This window comes from Hyperolius riggenbachi, chromosome 10 (assembly GCF_040937935.1).
Source record: "Hyperolius riggenbachi isolate aHypRig1 chromosome 10, aHypRig1.pri, whole genome shotgun sequence".
Taxonomy (NCBI): Eukaryota; Metazoa; Chordata; class Amphibia; order Anura; family Hyperoliidae; genus Hyperolius; species Hyperolius riggenbachi.
The window spans coordinates 215780617-215802892 of NC_090655.1; the positions used below are offsets into that span (position 1 = coordinate 215780617).

General features: G+C 50.1%; 1 long non-coding RNA gene across 1 annotated transcript in view; it reads right to left on the bottom strand.

Moving 5' to 3' along the window:
- The window catches only part of LOC137534512 (uncharacterized), a 73818-nt gene extending 54627 nt beyond the window's left edge, over positions 1-19191 (bottom strand). Inside the window, exon 1 of the long non-coding RNA XR_011024364.1 lies at positions 19137-19191. This is a non-coding gene — a long non-coding RNA (uncharacterized lncRNA). The remainder of the gene's footprint in view (positions 1-19136) is intronic.
- Between the last annotated feature and the right edge of the window lie 3085 nt (positions 19192-22276).

Here is a 22276-nt window from a genome sequence, read left to right on the forward strand (position 1 = left end):
TCCCCCAGCCTTTCACCACTGTAACTGCTCTGCCAAGCCAGCAAGAGGTGCCTGCCATTGCCACTAGCAGCACAACAACAACCACCAGCAGCAGCAGCAACTGGCGCCCCGGAGACCTGAAGAGCCTAAGCAAGAGCCTGTATGCAGTGCAGCAGCCCAGAACAGAGGTGCCCGCCACAGCATCCACCACCAACCAGCACAAGCAACGACTGACCACCATGGTGTCTGACTATATGGGGTCATCCAGCGGGCTCAATGACACCGACAGCCCCGTGGACCCCTTGGAGTACTGGGTCAAGAGACTGGACATCTGGAGCGAGCTTTCCCAGTACGCCCTGGAACTTCTATCCTGCCCTCCTTCCAGTGTCCTCTCAGAGAGATGCTTTAGTGCGGCCGGTGGCGTGGTCACAGAGAAGCGCTCTCGGCTCTCCCACGCCTCTGTGGACAAACTCACCTTCCTGAAAATCAACCAGGCTTGGGTGGAAGGTGAGTTCCTGGCCCCTATTGTCGGACACAGGGGGACATGAAGTGGCTGCTGCATGTGCTGTTGTTAACTATGCCTGCCTTTATAAAGACAGTTACTACCTGCCTAGTGCCTACCTTGGTTAATTTTTTGGTGTTATGGTACTACTACCAGTAAGTTGCCATGGTCCTCCTTCTGAGCTGCTGAACTGACTGCCCGCTTTGTCCTCCTGACTCAGTCGCTACTACACTCTGCGTTCACAATGCCCGGGTCACTGGGTGCATTTAATTTTTTGGCCAGCACTATGACGCTGTGCTACTACTACTACCACCAGTATGTTGCCATGGTCCTTCTGTGCTGCTGAACTGACCGCCCGCATTGTCCTCCTCCTCCTGACTCAGTCGCTTCCACCAATGTACTCTGTCTGCGTTCACACTGCCTGGGTCACCGGGTGCATTTAATTTTTTTGGCCAGCACTATGACGCTGTGCTGCTACTACTACCACCAGTATGTTGCCATGGTCCTTCTGTGCTGCTGAATTGACCGCCCGCATTGTCCTCCTCCTCCTGACTCACTCGCTTCCACCAATGTACTCTGTCTGCGTTCACACTGCCCGGGTCACCGGGTGCATTTAATTTTTTGGCCAGCACTATGACGCTGTGCTGCTACTACTACCACCAGTATGTTGCCATGGTCCTTCTGTGCTGCTGCTGCTGCTGAACTGAACGCCCGCTTTGTCCTCCTTCACCTCCTGACTCAGTCGCTACCACGGTACCACCAATGCACTCTGTCTGCGTTATCACTGCCCGGGTCACCGGGTGCATTTAATTTTTTGGCCAGCACTATGACACTGTGCTACTACTACTACCACCAGTGGGTTGCCATGGTCCTTCTGTGCTGCTGCTGCTGAACTGACCGCCCGCATTGTCCTCCTCCTCCTGACTCAGTCGCTTCCCGCTGCTGCACTCTGCGTTCACACTGCCTGGGTCACTGGGTGCATTGAATTGTTTGGCCAGCACTATGACGCTGTGCTGCTACTACTACTACCAGTATGTTGCCATGGTCCTTCTGTGCTGCTGCTGCTGCTGAACTGAACGCCAGCTTTGTCCTCCTCCTCCTCCTGACTCAGTCGCTACCACGGTACCACCAATGCACTCTGTCTGCGTTATCACTGCCCGGGTCACTGGGTGCATTTAATTTTTTGGCCAGCACTATGACACTGTGCTACTACTACTACCACCAGTATGTTGCCATGGTCCTTCTGTTCTGTGGTGCTGAACTGACCGCCCGCATTGTCCTCCTCCTCCTGACTCAATCGCTTCCACCAATGTACTCTGTCTGCGTTCACACTGCCCGGGTCACCGGGTGCATTTAATTTTTTGGCCAGCACTATGACGCTGTGCTGCTACTACTACCACCAGTATGTTGCCATGGTCCTTCTGTGCTGCTGAATCGACCGCCCGCATTGTCCTCCTCCTCCTGACTCACTCGCTTCCACCAATGTACTCTGTCTGCGTTCACACTGCCCGGGTCACCGGGTGCATTTAATTTTTTGGCCAGCACTATGACGCTGTGCTGCTACTACTACTACCAGTATGTTGCCGTGGTCCTTCTGTGCTGCTGAACTGACCGCCCGCATAGTCCTTCTCCTGACTCAGTCGCTACCACCACTGCACTCTGCGTTCACACTGCCCGTGTCCACTGACAACTCTGCTGCGATGTCATTGCTAATTGCTGCAAAAAAAACAACAAAAAAAACAAATTACAAAAACCTCTCTGGGGCCTTTTTGGCGTCAGCCACTCATCTTCCTCCAGCGGTACCTTCGCCGCCAAGTGCCATTGGAACTCGCCTTCACCTCTTTGATTGCTTAACGCGTATATCCCTTTTTAAAACCACATATTACCAATTAATAGCCCCATTTACAGTGGTGATTTGTCTTTAAAAGCCATTAAAAAAAAAATTGGAATTTTTTATGTTGAAGTTATGTTGCCCCTTATCACCTCGATAATCCATGCAATTTGGGGGATTGTAGCATGTATGGGGGCTTTGTTATTAACGTTAAAAGAAATTCCGCCTCCGGGCGGGAATCCACGCGTGATTACGCCATTCACGGCAGAAAATCCGCGTGGTTGCGTGGACACGGATGAAAATCCGCATGCGGCGGGGCCGAATGCGTATTTTTTTTTTTGCAACCACGCGGATTGCCGAATTCGTGGATGAGGCACATCCGAGCACCCCTGGTTCAGAGTCAATTAAACACATTTTTCAGTAGAAAAGTACGTATATTTCAACTAGCTGACCTAAGCTCTTTTGAAAAAACGGGGTCTAGGTCTGTCACCACCGCATGCGCAACAGGCTGCCAGCTTGCCTGGCAACTGCACCCGCACACCATTTCGGCCGCCGCACCCGCCCACCCAGGACGTCCCAACGGCCGTCAGTGCTTGACATGCGCAGTAGCGCAAAAGCACTGACACAGGGACAGACGCAAGGACACTTGTACTTTAAATATAGACATATACATATATTTCAATACATGTGAACATCAGTCCTGAAAAAGGGAAAAAAGAAGAAGAAAGAGGGACAGTTGAATACAGTAAATCTATATATATATAGACACACACACATGTACAGCAGCTGCTAATGATGGGAGAGATGGCACACTGTGGTAGCTATGAATGTTAGAAATGCCTTATTACCTCCTCTGCTGCCAATCCCAGCAGTGTCGCCGAGGACTGTAGAGCCCAGTAGGATGAGGGACCTTTAGTGATGTCACACGCCCAGTCACACGATTTTACTTGATATTGGTGACTATAGCGAGAAACACACAGTTGCAATGGGATGATATCACCACAAGAGGGAGACTAGAGATTACTTTCTGTGAGCTTCTCATGTACATCAGTAGATGGCTGTGCAGTGCTGGTAATATGCAGCTTGTATGATTATCACTCTCCATCAGATTTTTTTCAGGTTTTTTTTTAATGAAATTATTCAATATTTTCTATATATTTTTCAAAAATGAGATAGTATTTTCAACATTTTAGCATGCCATGCCCAGGCATCACTGAGGAAAAGATGAAATCTATCCAGGGCCGGTTTAAGTAACAAAGGGGCCCCTGGCAAAATTAACCTGGGGCCCCAGACACCCCCCTCCTCCCCTGACCAAAAAGTGCCATTAGGGGCCCTTTGTTGCAGCCAAATTTTACCCCAGAGCCCCTGAGCCAGCTATTGTCCCACCCCCTCCCCCCAGATCACACCCCAACTTAACTGTGCTCTCAGGGGTATCTGCAATATCTTTGGCAGTGTAGCATCTCACCTGTCCCGGTGGGGGGCGAGCCTCTGTCAGTCCTTTGGCTCCATTGCTGAGTCCCAGGGGAGCACAGTTAAAGTGAACCGTAACTTAAAAAATAGTTTCACTTACCTGGGGCATCTACCAACCCCCTGCAGCCATCCTGTGCCCTTCCCGTGTCAGTCACGCCGGCTTGTTTCAATTTTGCCGACTCGGAGGGCCGCAACGTGTACCTTTGCACGCGTTCCCGCTGGTGCAGGACGCTATCGCGGGCAGCAACATGTATCTTTATACACGCATATATAGATACATGTTACCACCCGCGATAGCGTCCTGCAACATCGGGAATGCGTGTCTCCTATATGATATATTTAACTGAAATTTTAACCACTTGAGGACCTAGGGCTTTCTACCCCTTAAAGAGAATCTGTATTGTTAAAATCGCACAAAAGTAAACATACCAGTGCGTTAGGGGACATCTCCTATTACCTTCTGTCACAATTTCGCCGCTCCCCGCCGCATTAAAAGTAGCCAAAAACAGTTTTAAAAAGTTTGTTTATAAACAAACAAAATGGCCACCAAAACAGGAAGTAGGTTGATGTACAGTATGTCCACACATAGAAAATACATCCATACACAAGCAGGCTGTATACAGCTTTCCTTTTGAATCTCAAAAGATCATTTGTGTGTTTACCTTCTGTCCCCTTCTTCTCTCATGCACTGAACATTACAGGCTTCCTGCAGACAGCTCTGCCTGTGCCTGTGTTTGTAATCCCTCAGTATGTGTCAGCCAGCTACTTTCACAGCCTAACAGAGGAGGGTTTTTATCCAGCTCTCTTCTATCACTGATAAGATAGCAGAGAAGCTGCTGGCTTATATAAATAAAACACACACTGGAGTGTGCATAGAGGAACAGACCAGCACGGAAGAGTTGGCAGCCTTCCAGACACAGGGGACAAGTCTGACAGGTGAAAGATACATTGATTTATTACAGAGAGGGTGATAGTACAAAGTGCTGCAGTGAGCCAGAACAGATTAGAATAGGTTTAGGAACTTGTAGGATGGTAGAAAAAACGTTGTAATTTTTGTTACAGAGTCACTTTAAGGACCGGCCACTTTTTTTCCATTCAGACCACTGCAGCTTTCACGGTTTATTGCTCGCTCATACAACCTACCACCTAAATGAATTTTGGCTCCTTTTCTTGTCACTAATAAAGCTTTCTTTTGGTGCTATTTGATTGCTCCTGCGATTTTTACTTTTTATTATATTCATCAAAAAAGACATGAATTTTGGCAAAAAAATGATTTTTTTAACTTTCTGTGCTGACATTTTTCAAATAAAGTAAAATTTCTGTATACATGCAGCGCGAAAAATGTGGACAAACATGTTTTTGATTAAAAAAACCCCATTCAGTGTATATTTATTGGTTTGGGTAAAAGTTATGGCGTTTACAAACTATGGTGCAAAAAGTGAATTTTCTCATTTTCAAGCATCTATGACTTTTCTGACCCCCTGTCATGTTTCATGAGGGGCTAGAATTCCAGGATAGTATAAATACCCCCCAAATTACCCCATTTTGGAAAGAAGACATCCCAAAGTATTCACTGAGAGGCCTAGTGAGTTCATAGAAGATATTATTTTTTGTCACAAGTAAGCGGAAAATGACACTTTGTGAGAAAAAAAAAAAAAAAAGTTTCCATTTCTTCTAACTTGCGACAAAAAAAAAATGAAATCTGCCACGGACTCACCATGCCCCTCTCTGAATACCTTGAAGGGTCTACTTTCCAAAATGGGGTCATTTGTGGGGTGTGTTTACTGTCCTGACATTTTGGGGGGTGCTAAATTGTAAGCACCCCTGTAAAGCCTAAAGGTGCTCATTGGACTTTGGACCCCTTAGCGCAGTTAGGCTGCAAAAAAGTGCCACACATGTGGTATTGCCGTACTCAGGAGAAGTAGTATAATGTGTTTTGGGGTGTATTTTTACACATACCCATGCTGGGTGGGAGAAATATCTCTGTAAATGACAATTTGTTAATTTTTTTTACACACAATTGTCCATTTACAGAGATCTTTCTCCCACTCAGCATGGGTATGTGTAAAAATACACCACAAAACATATTATACTACTTCTCCTGAGTACGGCGATACCACATGTGTGGCACTTTTTTGCACCCTAACTGCGCTAAAGGGCCCAAAGTCCAATGAGTACCTTTAGGATTTCACAGGTCATTTTGAGAAATTTCGTTTCAAGACTACTCCTCACGGTTTAGGGCCCCTAAAATGCCAGGGCAGTATAGGAACCCCACAAATGACCCCATTTTAGAAAGAAGACACCCCAAGGTATTCCGTTAGGAGTATGGTGAGTTCATAGAAGATTTTATTTTTTGTCAAAAGTTAGCAGAAAATGACACTTTGTGAAAAAACACAATTAAAATCAATTTCCGCTAACTTGTGACAAAAAATAAAATCTTCTATGAACTCGCCATACTACTAACGGAATACCTTGGGGTGTCTTCTTTCTAAAATGGGGTCATTTGTGGGGTTCCTATACTGCCCTGGCATTTTAGGGGCCCTAAACCGTGAGGAGTAGTCTTGAAACGAAATTTCTCAAAATGACCTGTGAAATCCTAAAGGTACTCATTGGACTTTGGGCCCTTTAGCGCAGTTAGGGTGCAAAAAAGTGCCACACATGTGGTATCGCCATACTCGGGAGAAGTAGTACAATGTGTTTTGGGGTGTATTTTTACACATACCCATGCTGGGGGGGGGAGAAATACCTCTGTAAATGGACAATTGTGTGTAAAAAAATCAAAAGATTGTCATTTACAGAAGTATTTCTCCCACCCAGCATGGGTATGTGTAAAAATACACCCCAAAACACATTATACTACTTCTCCCGAGTACGGCGATACCACATGTGTGGCACTTTTTTGCACCCTAACTGCACTAAGGGGCCCAAAGTCCAATGAGTACCTTTAGGATTTCACAGGTCATTTTTGTTTCAAGACTACTCCTCACGGTTTAGGGCCCCTAAAATGCCAGGGCAGTATAGGAACCCCACTAATGACCCCATTTTAGAAAGAAGACACCCCAAGGTATTCCGTTAGGAGTATGGTGAGTTCATAGAAGTTTTTATTTTTTTGTCACAAGTTAGCGGAAATTGATTTTAATTGTTTTTTTTTACAAAGTGTCATTTTCCGCTAACTTGTGACAAAAAGTAAAATCTTCTATGAACTCACCATACTCCGTACGGAATACCTTTGGGTGTCTTCTTTCTAGAATGGGGTCATTTGTGGGGTTCCTATACTGCCCTGGCATTTTAGGGTCCCTAAACCGTGAGGAGTAGTCTTGAAACCAAATGTCGCAAAATGACCTGCGAAATCCTAAAGGTACTCATTGGACTTTGGGCCCCTTAGCGTACTTAGGGTGTAAAAAAAAGTGCCACACATGTGGTACCGCCGTACTCAGGAGAAGTAGTATAATGCGTTTTGGGGTGTATTTTTACACATACCCATGCTAAGTGGGAGAAATATCTCTGTAAATGACAATTGTTTGATTTTTTTACACACAATTGTCCATTTACATAGAAATTTCTCCCACCCAGCATGGGTATGTGTAAAAATACACCCCAAAACACATTATACTACTTTTCCTGAGTACGGCGGTACCACATGTGTGACACTTTTTTGCAGCCTAGGTGCGCTAAGGGGCCCAACGTCCTATTCACAGGTCATTTTGAGGCATTTGTTTTCTAGACTACTCCTCGCGGTTTAGGGCCCCTAAAATGCAAGGGCAGTATAGGAACCCCACAAGTGACCCCATTTTAGAAAGAAGACACCCCAAGGTATTCCGTTAGGTGTATGGCGAGTTCATAGAAGATTTTATTTTTTGTCACAAGTTAGTGAAAAATGACACTTTGTGAAAAAAAAACAATAAAAATCAATTTCCGCTAACTTTTGACAAAAAATAAAATCTTCTATGAACTCGTCATACACCTAACAGAATACCTTGGGGTGTCTTTTTTTCTAAAATGGGGTCACTTGTGGGGTTCCTATACCGCCCTGGCATTTTACAGGCCCAAAACCGTGAGTAGTCTGGAAACCAAATGTCTCAAAATGACTGTTCAGGGGTATAAGCATCTGCAAATTTTGATGACAGGTGGTCTATGAGGGGGCGAATTTTGTGGAACCGGTCATAAGCAGGGTGGCCTTTTAGATGACAGGTTGTATTGGGCCTGATCTGATGGATAGGAGTGCTAGGGGGGTGACAGGAGGTGATTGATGGGTGTCTCAGGGGGTGGTTAGAGGGGAAAATAGATGCAATCAATGCACTGGGGAGGTGATCGGAAGGGGTCTGAGGGGGATCTAAGGGTTTGGCCGAGTGATCAGGAGCCCACACGGGGCAAATTGGGCCTGATCTGATGGGTAGGTGTGCTAGGGGGTGACAGGAGGTGATTGATGGGTGTCTCAAGGTGTGATTAGAGGGGGGAATAGATGCAAGCAATGCACTGGCGAGGTGATCAGGGCTGGGGTCTGAGGGCATTCTGAGGGTGTGGGCGGGTGATTGAGTGCCCTAGGGGCAGATAGGGGTCTAATCTGATAGGTAGCAGTGACAGGGGGTGATTGATGGGTAATTAGTGGGTGTTTAGAGGACAGAATAGATGGAAACACTGCGCTTGGGTGGTGATCTGATGTCGGATCTGCGGGCGATCTATTGGTGTGGGTGGGTGATCAGTTTGCCCGCAAGGGGCAGGTTAGGGGCTGATTGTTGGGTGGCAGTGACAGGGGGTGATTGATGGGTGATAGGTGATTGGCAGGTGATTGACAGGTGATCAGTGGGTTATTACAGGGAAGGCCAGATGTAATTAATGCACTGGCGAATTTATAAGGGGGGGGGGGGGTCTGAGGGCAATCTGAGCGTGTGGGCGGGTGATTGGGTGCCCGCAAGGGGCAGATTAGGGTCTGATCTGATAGGTAACAGTGACAGGTGGTGATAGGGGGTGATTGATGGGTGATTGATGGGTAATTAGTGGGTGTTTAGAGGAGAGAATAGATGTAAACAATGGATTTTGGAGGTGATCTGATGTCGGATCTGCGGGCGATCTATTGGTGTGGGGGGGTGATCAGATTGCCCGCAAGGGGCAGGTTAGGGGCTGATTGATGGGTGGCAGTGACAGGGGGTGATTGACGGGTGATTGACGGGTGATTGACAGGTGATGGACAGGTGATTGACAGGTGATCAGGGGGGATAGATGCATACAGTACATGAGGGGGGGGGGACTGGGGGTCTGGGGAGAATCTGAGGGGTGGGGGGGTGATCAGGAAGGAGCGGGGGGCAGGGGGGGGATAAAAAAAAAATAGCGTTGACAGATAGTGACAGGGAGTGATTGATGGGTGATTAGGGGGGTGATTGGGTGCAAACAGGGGTCTGGGGGGTGGGCAGGGGGGGGGTCTGATGGGTGCTGTGGGCGATCTGGGGCAGGGGGGGGGAAATCAGTGTGCTTGGTGCAGACTAGGGTGGCTGCAGCCTGCCCTGGTGGTCCCTCGGACATTGGGACCACCAGGGCAGGAGGCAGCCTGTATAATACACTTTGTAAACATTACAAAGTGTATTATACACTTTGTATGCGGCGATCGTCGGGTTAACATCCCGCCGGCGCTTCCGTATGGCCGGCGGGATGTTGCGGCGGGTGAGCGGCGCCAGGCGGAGGTGGAGGATCGCGTCACGGATGACGCGATCGCTCCGCCCATGCCCATACAAGGACCGCCGCCAATTGTCAATACGGCGGTCCTTGCGGCGTCCACTTCCCGGCCGCCAATTGTATATACGGCGGTCGGGAAGTGGTTAAATTGTAACAACCAATGATTTATACAGAAAAATCATGACGATTAACAAGGTTGCCCAAACTTTCGCATCCCACTTTATAATATAATACATTACCAATATTTTACTATGCACTTTCCTGGCACCCATTCTTACTTCAACCTTGGTCCTTTCTATCCTGGTTCATTTTTCTTCATTTTATCATTTGAAAATAAGAAATATATCAATTTAAACGGTACCTGAGATGAAACACATCTCAGGTTTTATACTTACCTGGGGCTTCCTTAAAGGGTACCTTAACTAAAAAAAGAAAAAAAAGAGTTTAATTAACTTGGAGCTTCGACCTGCCGCCCGCAGCTGTCCTGTGCCTGCGGCGTGCCGAACCGATTCTCTATTCCGCCACTGCGGCTTAGTTTCGATTATGCCAACTGATCAGCCTGTGGTCCACTGCACCTGCACGGCCCTGGCCGCATGCATCCTCGTACGCGTTTACGTCGGTGAGCGCGTTTTGTGCGGGCGCGGTAGGAGGTTCTCTCCTACTGTGCCTGTGGGTACAGGACAGCTGCGTGGGGCTCGTCAAAGCCCCAGGTAAGTGAAACTCTTTTTCTTTTCTTTAGTTAAGGTTCACTTTAAGCCCCCTTGAGGCCGCTCGGTCCTTTGCTAACTCGGCCAGGCTACCAGGCCATACTGCGGGGGATAGGAGCCACCCAGGGAGACGGCAAGGGACTAAGCGGCCTCAAGGAGGCTTAAGGAAGCCCCTGGTTAGTATAAAACTGGAGATGTGTTTTATCTCAGCTCCACTTTAAAGGCTGAGAATTAAGTTCAGAGCAGTGGTGCTCACCGCCAGGTCGTGATTACGCTTACGCGTGGATTCACGACCATTTTGACGCATTCCGCCTCGGACACGCTAAGCCGTGAATAGATTTTCAACCACGAAAATCTGCTTCGGCTTCGCGTGAATGCGGACAGAAATCCGCATTCACGCTCGTGAAACCCGGCGCTGAAGTCGTGGTTAGCGGAAATGCGTCAAACTATGCGGAAGTGACACATTGCAGGCCAATCAGAGGACCCCAGCCAGGCCCTAGCAACCAATCACAGGAGGGGAGCTATGCCCTCCCCTCCTGAATATAAAGCGGCGGCCATGATGGAAAAGCTCTGTCCTTGCTAGACTGTGGTGCTGAGAGGATTATCTCCAGGCCATTGTTGTTTGAGCAAGTGCATTTATTGTGTTAAAAACAAAGCGTTTTTTTTTTTGCTAACACTGCTCTTATACTGTACACAGTTAGCTAGTCAGTGAGTGATTGCTGTAGTTAGTTGTAGTCAGTGTAGTGTAGTGGGAGTGTGGGAGTCTAGTGATTATTTAACTGTGTGTAGTGCATGCAGGTTCAGTGCTGCAGTGTAGTCAGTGTAGTGGGAGTGGGGATTATCTGTGTGTAGTGCAGGCAGGCAGGTTAGTGCAGCTGCAGTGTTCACTTGTATATTCCAGTGACAGTTATACACTTGTACTATTTGCAGGCAGCCTGTCACACCGCCGGCACCGCCACTCTCTGCCAGCGCTGTTCATTCATTCTGTCAGTGACCTTGTGCCGTGCCCAGTGCCCACTGCTCGCTCGCTGGCATATAAGCATCTCATTACACACTTGTATATTATTTCAGTGACAGTTATACACTTCACTTGTACTATTTGCAGGCAGCCAGTCATACCGCCGGCACCGCCACTCTCTGCCAGCGCTGTTCATTCATTCTGTCAGTGACCTTGTGCCATGCCCAGTGCCCACTGCTCGTTCGCTAGCATATAAGCATCTCATTACACAGTGTGACATCCTTGTGTGCCCACTGCATCCTTCAGTGACCTAGTTGTATATCCAGTGCCCACTGCTGTGCCCACTGCATCCTTCAGTGACCTTGTACTGTGCCCACTGCATCCTTCAGTGACCTAGTTGTATATCCAGTGCCCACTGCTGTGCCCACTGCATCCTTCAGTGACCTTGTACTGTGCCCACTGCATCCTTCAGTGACCTAGTTGTATATCCAGTGCCCACTGCTGTGCCCACTGCATCCTTCAGTGACCTTGTACTGTGCCCACTGCATCCTTCAGTGACCTAGTTGTATATCCAGTGCCCACTGCTGTGCCCACTGCATCCTTCAGTGACCTTGTACTGTGCCCACTGCATCCTTCAGTGACCTAGTTGTATATCCAGTGCCCACTGCTGTGCCCACTGCATCCTTCAGTGACCTTGTACTGTGCCCACTGCATCCTTCAGTGACCTAGTTGTATATCCAGTGCCCACTACTGTGCCCACTGCATCCTTCAGTGACCTAGTTGTATACCCAGTGCCCACTGCTGTGCCCACTGCATCCTTCAGTGACCTTGTACTGTGCCCACTGCATCCTTCAGTGACCTAGTTGTATATCCATTGCCCACTGCTGTGCCCACTGCATCCTTCAGTGACCTTGTACTGTGCCCACTGCATCCTTCAGTGACCTAGTTGTATATCCAGTGCCCACTGCTGTGCCCACTGCATCCTTCAGTGACCTTGTACTGTGCCCACTGCATCCTTCAGTGACCTAGTTGTATATCCAGTGCCCACTGCTGTGCCCACTGCATCCTTCAGTGACCTTGTACTGTGCCCACTGCATCCTTCAGTGACCTAGTTGTATATCCAGTGCCCACTGCTGTGCCCACTGCATCCTTCAGTGACCTTGTACTGTGCCCACTGCATCCTTCAGTGACCTAGTTGTATATCCAGTGCCCACTGCTGTGCCCACTGCATCCTTCAGTGACCTTGTACTGTGCCCACTGCATCCTTCAGTGACCTAGTTGTATATCCAGTGCCCACTGCTGTGCCCACTGCATCCTTCAGTGACCTTGTACTGTGCCCACTGCATCCTTCAGTGACCTAGTTGTATATCCAGTGCCCACTGCTGTGCCCACTGCATCCTTCAGTGACCGTGTACTGTGCCCACTGCATCCTTCAGTGACCTAGTTGTATATCCAGTGCCCACTGCTGTGCCCACTGCATCCTTCAGTGACCTTGTACTGTGCCCACTGCATCCTTCAGTGACCTAGTTGTATATCCAGTGCCCACTGCTGTGCCCACTGCATCCTTCAGTGACCTTGTACTGTGCCCACTGCATCCTTCAGTGACCTAGTTGTATATCCAGTGCCCACTGCTGTGCCCACTGCATCCTTCAGTGACCTTGTACTGTGCCCACTGCCTCCTTCAGTGACCTAGTTGTATATCCAGTGCCCACTGCTGTGCCCACTGCATCCTTCAGTGACCTTGTACAGTGCCCACTGCATCCTTCAGTGCCGTTGTACTGTGCCTGGTGCATCCTTCAGTGACCTTGTACTGTGCCCACTGCATCCAGTGATTCATTACTAGCAACATGTCTGGCAGGGTTTCGCGGGGTGAGAGGAAAGCGAGTTCAATTGCCTCAGCCACTTCTGGGACTGCTCCACGTCCAGGGAGAGGACGCCCAGCTGTACGTGGTCGTGATGCAGCAGAAAGGGAGGCAGCAAAGCCTGGGCCGAGTCAGCGGACGCCATTGTCCAAATATTTTAAAGTTTCTGGTCCCCGTGTGGTGGTAGAGCAAATGGAACCTGACGTACTCATGGACATCATGACTTCCTCCCAGACCTCTACTGTGAGCACCACTCCAAGCAGCAGCAGCAGCAGCAGCCAACGTCCCACGCTTGTTGTGACATCCACCCCAGCACCCACTGGTCAGCAGCCCTCCCAGGATGACAGCGTTCTGTCCCTCAGTCCGGCATCTGGGAACCTGCTGATGCAAGAAGCTCAGGACTTACTGGGGACTGATGTGGCAGAGATTGAGATCGGGCCACAATCACAAGCGTTGTTGAGTTCTGGTGATGAAGAAGAGGGGTCTGTGTCTGGGGATGTAGGGACAGAAGAGGAGGCGGGGGAGTCAGAGGAAGAGCTGGATTATGATGATGCTGCTGATGATGACGACGTTGTGGACCCTAACTATGCGCAGCCTGCTGAGTCCGGGGAAGAATGGTCAGAGCAGGATGACGAGTCACCTCGGCCTAGGCAAGGATATCGCCATATGTCAGGCAGGGGCAGGGGCATCGGCAGCAGTGGGCGTGGAGGAAGTAGACAGGACACTGCTTCAGCCGGCACCACCACCATGCAACCCCCGGCAACTACTACCACACATTGTTCCGCTGCACCCTCTGCTAGTGGGGGCCACAGTAAATTAAAGTCACCAGTGTGGGATTGCTTTGATGAATGTACTGATGACAAAAGGTATGCGGTGTGCAGGTTATGCAGCAAAAGATTGAGCCGTGGGAAAAGTCTGAGCAAGATGGGTACCTCATCCCTCCAGGGCCACCTGAGAAGCCGCCACTGCCGCGAGTATGCGGAGTTTAAGAGGAAGCAGGCACTGCTGGCAGGGGTTCCTCAGAGCAGAAGGCCCACCAGCGCAGCAGCATCATCCCTCCCTCAGGGTCGTGAATCCCCCACAGCAGCAGCAGTAGTAGCACGCAAGCACTCTTCCACCTCGGCTACTCAAGACACAGACATTGAGGCTGGCAGCCAGTGGTCGTCTCTCTCCTCTGTCTCCCCTGCATCCCAGCGTCGTCAGACCCTGCTGAGCGACACCTTTCAGGGTCTGACCAAGCCTCTGCCTCCAAGCCACAGGCGGATCCGCAAACTAAATGGCTTGCTGGCCCGGGCCATGGCATCACAGCTGCTTCCCTACTCCCTGGTGCAGGAGGGGAGCGCCATGCGGACGCTGCTCCAATTTGGCATCCCCGAGTGGCAAGTCCCCAGTCGCCACTATTTCAGCAGGAGCGCGATCCCAGCACTCCACAAGTTTGCGGTGGAAAACGTGGCCCGTTCCCTGGACTACTCTGTGGGCAAGCGGGTCCACGTGACCATGGACTCGTGGAGTGGCAGATTTGGGACAGGTCGCTACCTGTCCTTTACGGCCCCCTGGGTGACACTGATGGAAGGGAGGGAGGACAAGAGCGCATCAGCCCAGCTAGTGGTGCCACCACGCGGGATCAGGGGGGATGCAGAAGGGTCCTGTCACGACACTCCCTCTGCACCCGGAAAGCAAGCCCGCCTCGGCAGCAGCAGCGCCAAGCCTCGGCACTGCCAAGCCCTTTTAAAATTGGTGACCCTGGGGAAGGAGAGGCTTACGGCCACCAACGTCCTGGCCGCCCTCAGGAAGCAGGAGCGGAGGTGGCTGACCCCCAGAGGCCTGGAAGTGGGGTATGTGGCAGCCGATAACGGGGCCAACCTGGTGGCAGCAGTGCAGCAGGGAAACCTCCAGCACATCCCCTGCTTGGCCCACGTGCTCAATCTTGTGGTGCAGCGCTTCTTGCGCACCTACCAGGGGATGAGCGAGCTGCTGCAGGATGCCCTGGCGGTGGCACGCTTTTTCCGCCTGTCAGCCACTGCCTCTGCACTCTTGTCCACCTTACAGCAGCAGTATGGAAGGCCACAACACCGGCTGATCATCGACATGCCAGTTTGCTGGAATTCGACTCTGGCCATGTTGGAGCGGCTGTGTCAGCACAGGCTGGCTCTTAGGGCCTACATGCTAGACCCAAGTGTCCCCAGCAACCAGCAAGTCCCCATGATTACTGCCACTCAGTGGACACTGGTGCAGCAAGTATGCCTGGTGCTGAGTCCCTTCCTGGAGGCAACCAAGATGGTCAGTGAGGAGCGGGCCTCTGTGTGCCAGTGGGTGCCCTTGGTTTGTCTACTGGAGCAGGCAATGGACAATTTAATTGAGCGTGGGGATGAAGCCCTGAGGCAGTTGGAAGAACAGGAGCAGATGGCAGCACAGTCCAGCTCAGAGGAGGGCTCACAGCAGGTAGTGGAAGAGTTGGAGGTCCCTAACCTGAATGAGGAGGAGGAGCAGAGTGCAGCAGGCGTTGTACGTGGATGGCGGTTTGAGGAGGACAATGACATGGCACAGGAAGAGGACAGGCATGCGTTATGGGACAATGGCGAGGACGAGGAAGATCTTGCTGGCAGGGCCCACTTGTTTCCCATGGCTGTGCACATGTTGCGCTGCCTTCGCAGGGACCCCCGGGTGATCCAGATGCGTTCAAGGGAGGACATCTGGATTACCTTGATGCTTGATCCCCGTCTGAAGGGGAAGCTGGGAGACTTAATGACGCCATCCACCACCGAGCAACGCACAAGGGAGTTGAAGGAGGCCCTTGTGCGCAGACTACTGGAAGCATTCCCCCAGCCTTTCACCACTGTAACTGCTCTGCCAAGCCAGCAAGAAGTGCCTGCCATTGCCACTAGTAGCACAACAACAACCACCAGCACCAGCAGCAGCAGCAGCAACTGGCGCCCCGGAGACCTGAAGAGCCTAAGCAAGAGCCTGTATGCAGTGCAGCAGCCCAGAACAGAGGTGCCCGCCACAGCATCCACCACCAACCAGCACAAGCAACGACTGACCACCATGGTGTCTGACTATATGAGGTCATCCAGCGGGCTCAATGACACCGACAGCCCCGTGGACCCCTTGGAGTACTGGGTCAAGAGACTGGACATCTGGAGCGAGCTTTCCCAGTACGCCCTGGAACTTCTATCCTGCCCTCCTTCCAGTGTCCTCTCAGAGAGATGCTTTAGTGCGGCCGGTGGCGTGGTCACAGAGAAGCGCTCTCGGCTCTCCCACGCCTCTGTGGACAAACTCACCTTCCTGAAAATCAACCAGGCTTGGGTGGAAGGTGAGTTCCTGGCCCCTATTGTCGGACACAGGGTGACATGAAGTGGCTGCTGCATGTGCTGTTGTTAACTATGCCTGCCTTTATAAAGACAGTTACTACCTGCCTAGTGCCTACCTTGGTTAATTTTTTGGTGTTATGGTACTACTACCAGTAAGTTGCCATGGTCCTCCTTCTGAGCTGCTGAACTGACCGCCCGCTTTGTCCTCCTGACTCAGTCGCTACTACACTCTGCGTTCACAATGCCCGGGTCACTGGGTGCATTTAATTTTTTGGCCAGCACTATGACGCTGTGCTACTACTACTACCACCAGTATGTTGCCATGGTCCTTTTGTGCTGCTGAACTGACCGCCCGCATTGTCCTCCTCCTCCTGACTCAGTCGCTTCCACCAATGTACTCTGTCTGCGTTCACACTGCCTGGGTCACCGGGTGCATTTAATTTTTTGGCCAGCACTATGACGCTGTGCTGCTACTACTACCACCAGTATGTTGCCATGGTCCTTCTGTGCTGCTGAATTGACCGCCCGCATTGTCCTCCTCCTCCTGACTCACTCGCTTCCACCAATGTACTCTGTCTGCGTTCACACTGCCCGGGTCACCGGGTGCATTTAATTTTTTGGCCAGCACTATGACGCTGTGCTGCTACTACTACCACCAGTATGTTGCCATGGTCCTTCTGTGCTGCTGCTGCTGCTGCTGCTGAACTGAACGCCCGCTTTGTCCTCCTCCTCCTCCTGACTCAGTCGCTACCACGGTACCACCAATGCACTCTGTCTGCGTTATCACTGCCCGGGTCACTGGGTGCATTTAATTTTTTGGCCAGCACTATGACACTGTGCTACTACTACTACCACCAGTATGTTGCCATGGTCCTTCTGTGCTGCTGCTGCTGAACTGACCGCCCGCATTGTCCTCCTCCTCCTGACTCAGTCGCTTCCCGCTGCTGCACTCTGCGTTCACACTGCCCGGGTCACTGGGTGCATTTAATTGTTTGGCCAGCACTATGACGCTGTGCTGCTACTACTACTACCAGTATGTTGCCATGGTCCTTCTGTGCTGCTGCTGAACTGAACGCCAGCTTTGTCCTCCTCCTGACTCAGTCGCTACCACGGTACCACCAATGCACTCTGTCTGCGTTATCACTGCCCGGGTCACCGGGTGCATTTATTTTTTTGGCCAGAACTATGACACTGTGCTACTACTACTACCACCAGTATGTTGGCATGGTCCTTCTGTGCTGCTGCTGCTGAACTGACCGCCCGCATTGTCCTCCTCCTCCTGACTCAGTCGCTTCCCGCTGCTGCACTCTGCGTTCACACTGCCCGGGTCACTGGGTGCATTTAATTTTTTGGCCAGCACTATGACACTGTGCTACTACTACTACCACCAGTATGTTGCCATGGTCCTTCTGTTCTGTGGTGCTGAACTGACCGCCCGCATTGTCCTCCTCCTCCTGACTCAATCGCTTCCACCAATGTACTCTGTCTGCGTTCACACTGCCCGGGTCACCGGGTGCATTTAATTTTTTGGCCAGCACTATGACGCTGTGCTGCTACTACTACCACCAGTATGTTGCCATGGTCCTTCTGTGCTGCTGAATTGACCGCCCGCATTGTCCTCCTCCTCCTGACTCACTCGCTTCCACCAATGTACTCTGTCTGCGTTCACACTGCCCGGGTCACCGGGTGCATTTAATTTTTTGGCCAGCACTATGACGCTGTGCTGCTACTACTACTACCAGTATGTTGCCGTGGTCCTTCTGTGCTGCTGAACTGACCGCCCGCATAGTCCTTCTCCTGACTCAGTCGCTACCACCACTGCACTCTGCGTTCACACTGCCCGTGTCCACTGACAACTCTGCTGCGATGTCATTGCTAATTGCTGCAAAAAACAACAACAACAAAAAAAAATTACAAAAACCTCTCTGGGGCCTTTTTGGCGTCAGCCACTCATCCTCCTCCAGCGGTACCTTCGCCGCCAAGTGCCATTGGAACTCGCCTTCACCTCTTTGATTGCTTAACGCGTATATCCCTTTTTAAAACCACGTATTACCAATTAATAGCCCCATTTACAGTGGTGATTTGTCTTTAAAAGCCATTAAAAAAAAAAAAATTGGAATTTTTTATGTTGAAGTTATGTTGCCCCTTATCACCTCGATAATCCATGCAATTTGGGGGATTGTAGCATGTATGGGGGCTTTGTTATTAACGTTAAAAGAAATTCCGCCTCCGGGCAGGAATCCACGCGTGATTACGCCATTCACGGCAGAAAATCCGCGTGGTTGCATGGACGCGGACGAAAATCCGCATGCGGCGGGGCCGAATGCGTATTTTTTTTTGCAACCACGCGGATTGCCGAATTCGTGGATGAGGCACATCCGAGCACCCCTGGTTCAGAGTCAATTAAACACATTTTTCAGTAGAAAAGTACGTATATTTCAACTAGCTGACCTAAGCTCTTTTGAAAAAACGGGGTCTAGGTCTGTCACCACCGCATGCGCAACAGGCTGCCAGCTTGCCTGGCAACTGCACCCGCACACCATTTCGGCCGCCGCACCCGCCCACCCAGGACGCCCCAACAGCCGTCAGTGCTTGACATGCGCAGTAGCGCAAAAGCACTGACACAGGGACAGACGCAAGGACACTTGTACTTTAAATATAGACATATACATATATTTCAATAGATGTGAACATCAGTCCTGAAAGAGGGAAAAAAAGAAGAAGAAAGAGGGACAGTTGAATACAGTAAATCTATATAGATAGACACACACACATGTACAGCAGCTGCTAATGATGGGAGAGATGGCACATTGTGGTAGCTGTGAATGTTAGAAATACCTTATTACCTCCTCTGCTGCCAATCCCAGCAGTGTCTCCGAGGACTGTAGAGCCCAGTAGGATGAGGGACCTTTAGTGATGTCACACGCCCAGTCACACGATTTTACTTGATATTGGTGACTATAGCGAGAAACACACAGTTGCAATGGGATGATATCACCACAAGAGGGAGACTAGAGATTAGTTTCTGTGAGCTTCTCATGTGCATCAGTAGATGGCTGCGCAGTGCTGGTAATATGCAGCTTGTATGATGATTATCACTCTCCATCAGATTTTTTCAGGTTTTTTTTTTAATGAAATAGTATTTTCAACATTTTAGCATGCCATGCCCCGGGCATCAGGGCCGGTTTTAGTAACAAAGGGGCCCCTGGCAAAACTAACCTGGGGCTCCTAACAGACTTCCCCCCTTCCCCTGACCAAAAAGTGGCAGTAGGGGCCCTTTGTTGCATGCCAAATTTTACCACAGAGCCCCTGAGCCAGCTATTGTCCCACCCCCTCCCCCCAGATCACACCCCAACTTAACTGTGCACCCCGAGGCAACTGCAATGTTTGGCAGTGTAGCATCTCACCTGTCCCGGTGGGGGGTGAGCCTCTGTCAGTCCTTTGGCTCCATTGCTGAGTCCCAGGGGAGCACAGTTAAAGTGAGCCAAAAAAATAATTTTCACTTACCTGGGGCATCTACCAGCCCCCTGCAGCCATCCTGTGCCCTCGACGTCAGTCACATCTCCTCCGGTCCCCTGCTGTCGGCTTGTTTCTATTTTGCCGACACAGAGTCGTCGGGCCGCAACGTGTACCTTTGCATGCGTTCCCGCTGGTGCAGGACTCTATCGCGGGTGGCAACACGTATCTTTATACGCGCATATATAAAGATACATATTACCACCCGCGATAGCGTCCTGCAACATCGGGAATGCGTGTGTCTCCTATATGATATATTTAACTGAAATTTTTTATTGTAACAACCAATGATTTATACAGGAAACTCATGATGATTACCAAGGTTGCCCAAACTTTCGCATCCCACGGTATAATATAATACATTACCAATATTGTACTATGCACTTTCCTAGCACCTATTCTCACTTGAACCTTTGTCCTTTCTATCCTGGTTCATTTTCCTTCATTTTAACATGTGGAAATAAGAAATAAATCAATTTAAAGGGTACCTGAAATGAAACACATCTCAGGTTTTATACTTACCTGGGGCTTCCTTAAAGAGAACCTTATCTAAAAAAAAAAAAAAAAGAGTTTAACTAACCTGGGGCTTTGACACAACCCCCCCCCCCCCCCCCCCGGCAGCCATCCTGTGCCCACGGCGTGCCGAAACGATTCTCTGTTCCGCCACTGCGGCTTAGTTTCGATTCTGCCGACTGATCAGCCTGTGGTCCACTGCGCCTGTGTGGCCCTGGCCGCACGCATCCTCGTGCGCATTTACACCGGCGAGCGTGTTCTGTGCAGGCGCAGTAGGAGGTTCTCTCTTACTGTGCCTGTGGGCACAGGACAGCTGCGTGGGGCTGGTCAAAGCCCCAGGTAAGTGAAACTCTTTTTCTTTTCTTCAGTTAAGGTTCACTTGAGGCCGCTCGGTCCTTCGCCAACTTGGCCAGGCTACCGGGCCATACTGCGGGGGATAGGAGCCACCCAGGGAGACGGCAAGGGACTAAGCGGCCTCAAGGAAGCCCCTGGTAAGTATAAAACCAAAGATGTGTTTCATCCCAAGTTCACTTTAAAGGCTGGGAATTAAGTTTAGAGTCAATTAAACACATTTTTCAGTAGAAAAGTACATATATTTCAATAGATGTTAACATCAGTCTTGAAAGAGGGACAAATGAAGGTGAAAGAGAGACAGTTGAATACAGTAAATCTATATATATAAACACACACACGTGTACAGCAGCTGCCAATGATGCTTATCCGAGCTAGGATATCCGAGATACTCGGAAATCCTAGCTCTTTTTTCACTATTCGAGCTCGAATACCGAGCTCGAATAGTATTAGCTATCTGGGCTGTGATATCCGAGCGCACTCGGATAGCAATTAGCTATCCGGAGATATCCTAGCTATCCGAGCTCGGATAGCGTCATCAGCTCGGATAGCGTCACGTCAGACGTCACCTCGAGTCCTCACAAGCGAATCAGAGGGCTTCCAGCCCTCTGACTGCAGCCAATCACAGAGGGGGAGCCTGGCCAAGCCCCCCTCTATAAATAGCGGGCGCCATGTTGCCTCATTCGTCCTGCTTGCGACTTACTGACTGATTGTGCTGAGAAAGACTGCTCCAGTGCTTTTTGTCTGTGCAAATGCATTTATTGTTCAATACACCAAGCATTTTTACACTCCAACACTTGATATTCACCTGTATTGCTTTGTATTGTAGATAGATTGCATTTTAGGCAGTTTAGTTTGTGTGATTAGGGACTAGAGAGGGAGACTGTCACTGGTGCTGCTGCAGCTGCAGCAGCTAGGCCCTGTGCCTAGGCAAGGCAGCCTGCCCTGCTCTGTGCTCTAGTTTCTAGTTACCTGTGCTCTCACCTGTCCTACTCTACTGTACTACTTCTGTGTTAGATAGATTATTGTACTATTTTGTAGTTAGCAAGGCCCAGCTTTACTGCTATACCTGTCCTGTATCTGCTCTCTGTAATCTAGTCACACCTGTTCTATTGTTTAGCTAGATTCTTCTATTGTTTAGTTAGTACTGTAGTGTACTCTAGTCTGTGTATAGGGACCGTCCGTCACCGCGTTACCTAGGGTCTTTGTGTACGTCTGCGCTGTCCGCACCCTCTCATTAGTGCTACACCCGTCCTATTGTTTATATTACTTGTATTATGTATTCGCTGAATTGTACTGTACTGTAGTCTGTGTATAGGGACACCGTGAGTCACCGTCAGCTAGGGTCTTTGTGTGCGCACTGCGCACTCTCTCGTTAGCGCTACACCGATCTCTGCTGTAGAGTACACCTGTCCGTCACCTCACACACACCCACCACCACCACCAGTCCCACCCCTTTAAAGTAACCCACTTGTCCCACCCGCCTATACATAACTTTTTTTTTCATTTGTATAATATTAAAAATATACAATGTCTGGCACTGGCAGCCGCGGTTTGGGCAGGGGCAGCAAGGGCATCGGCAAGAGAGGAGGTCGTGGGCGTGGCA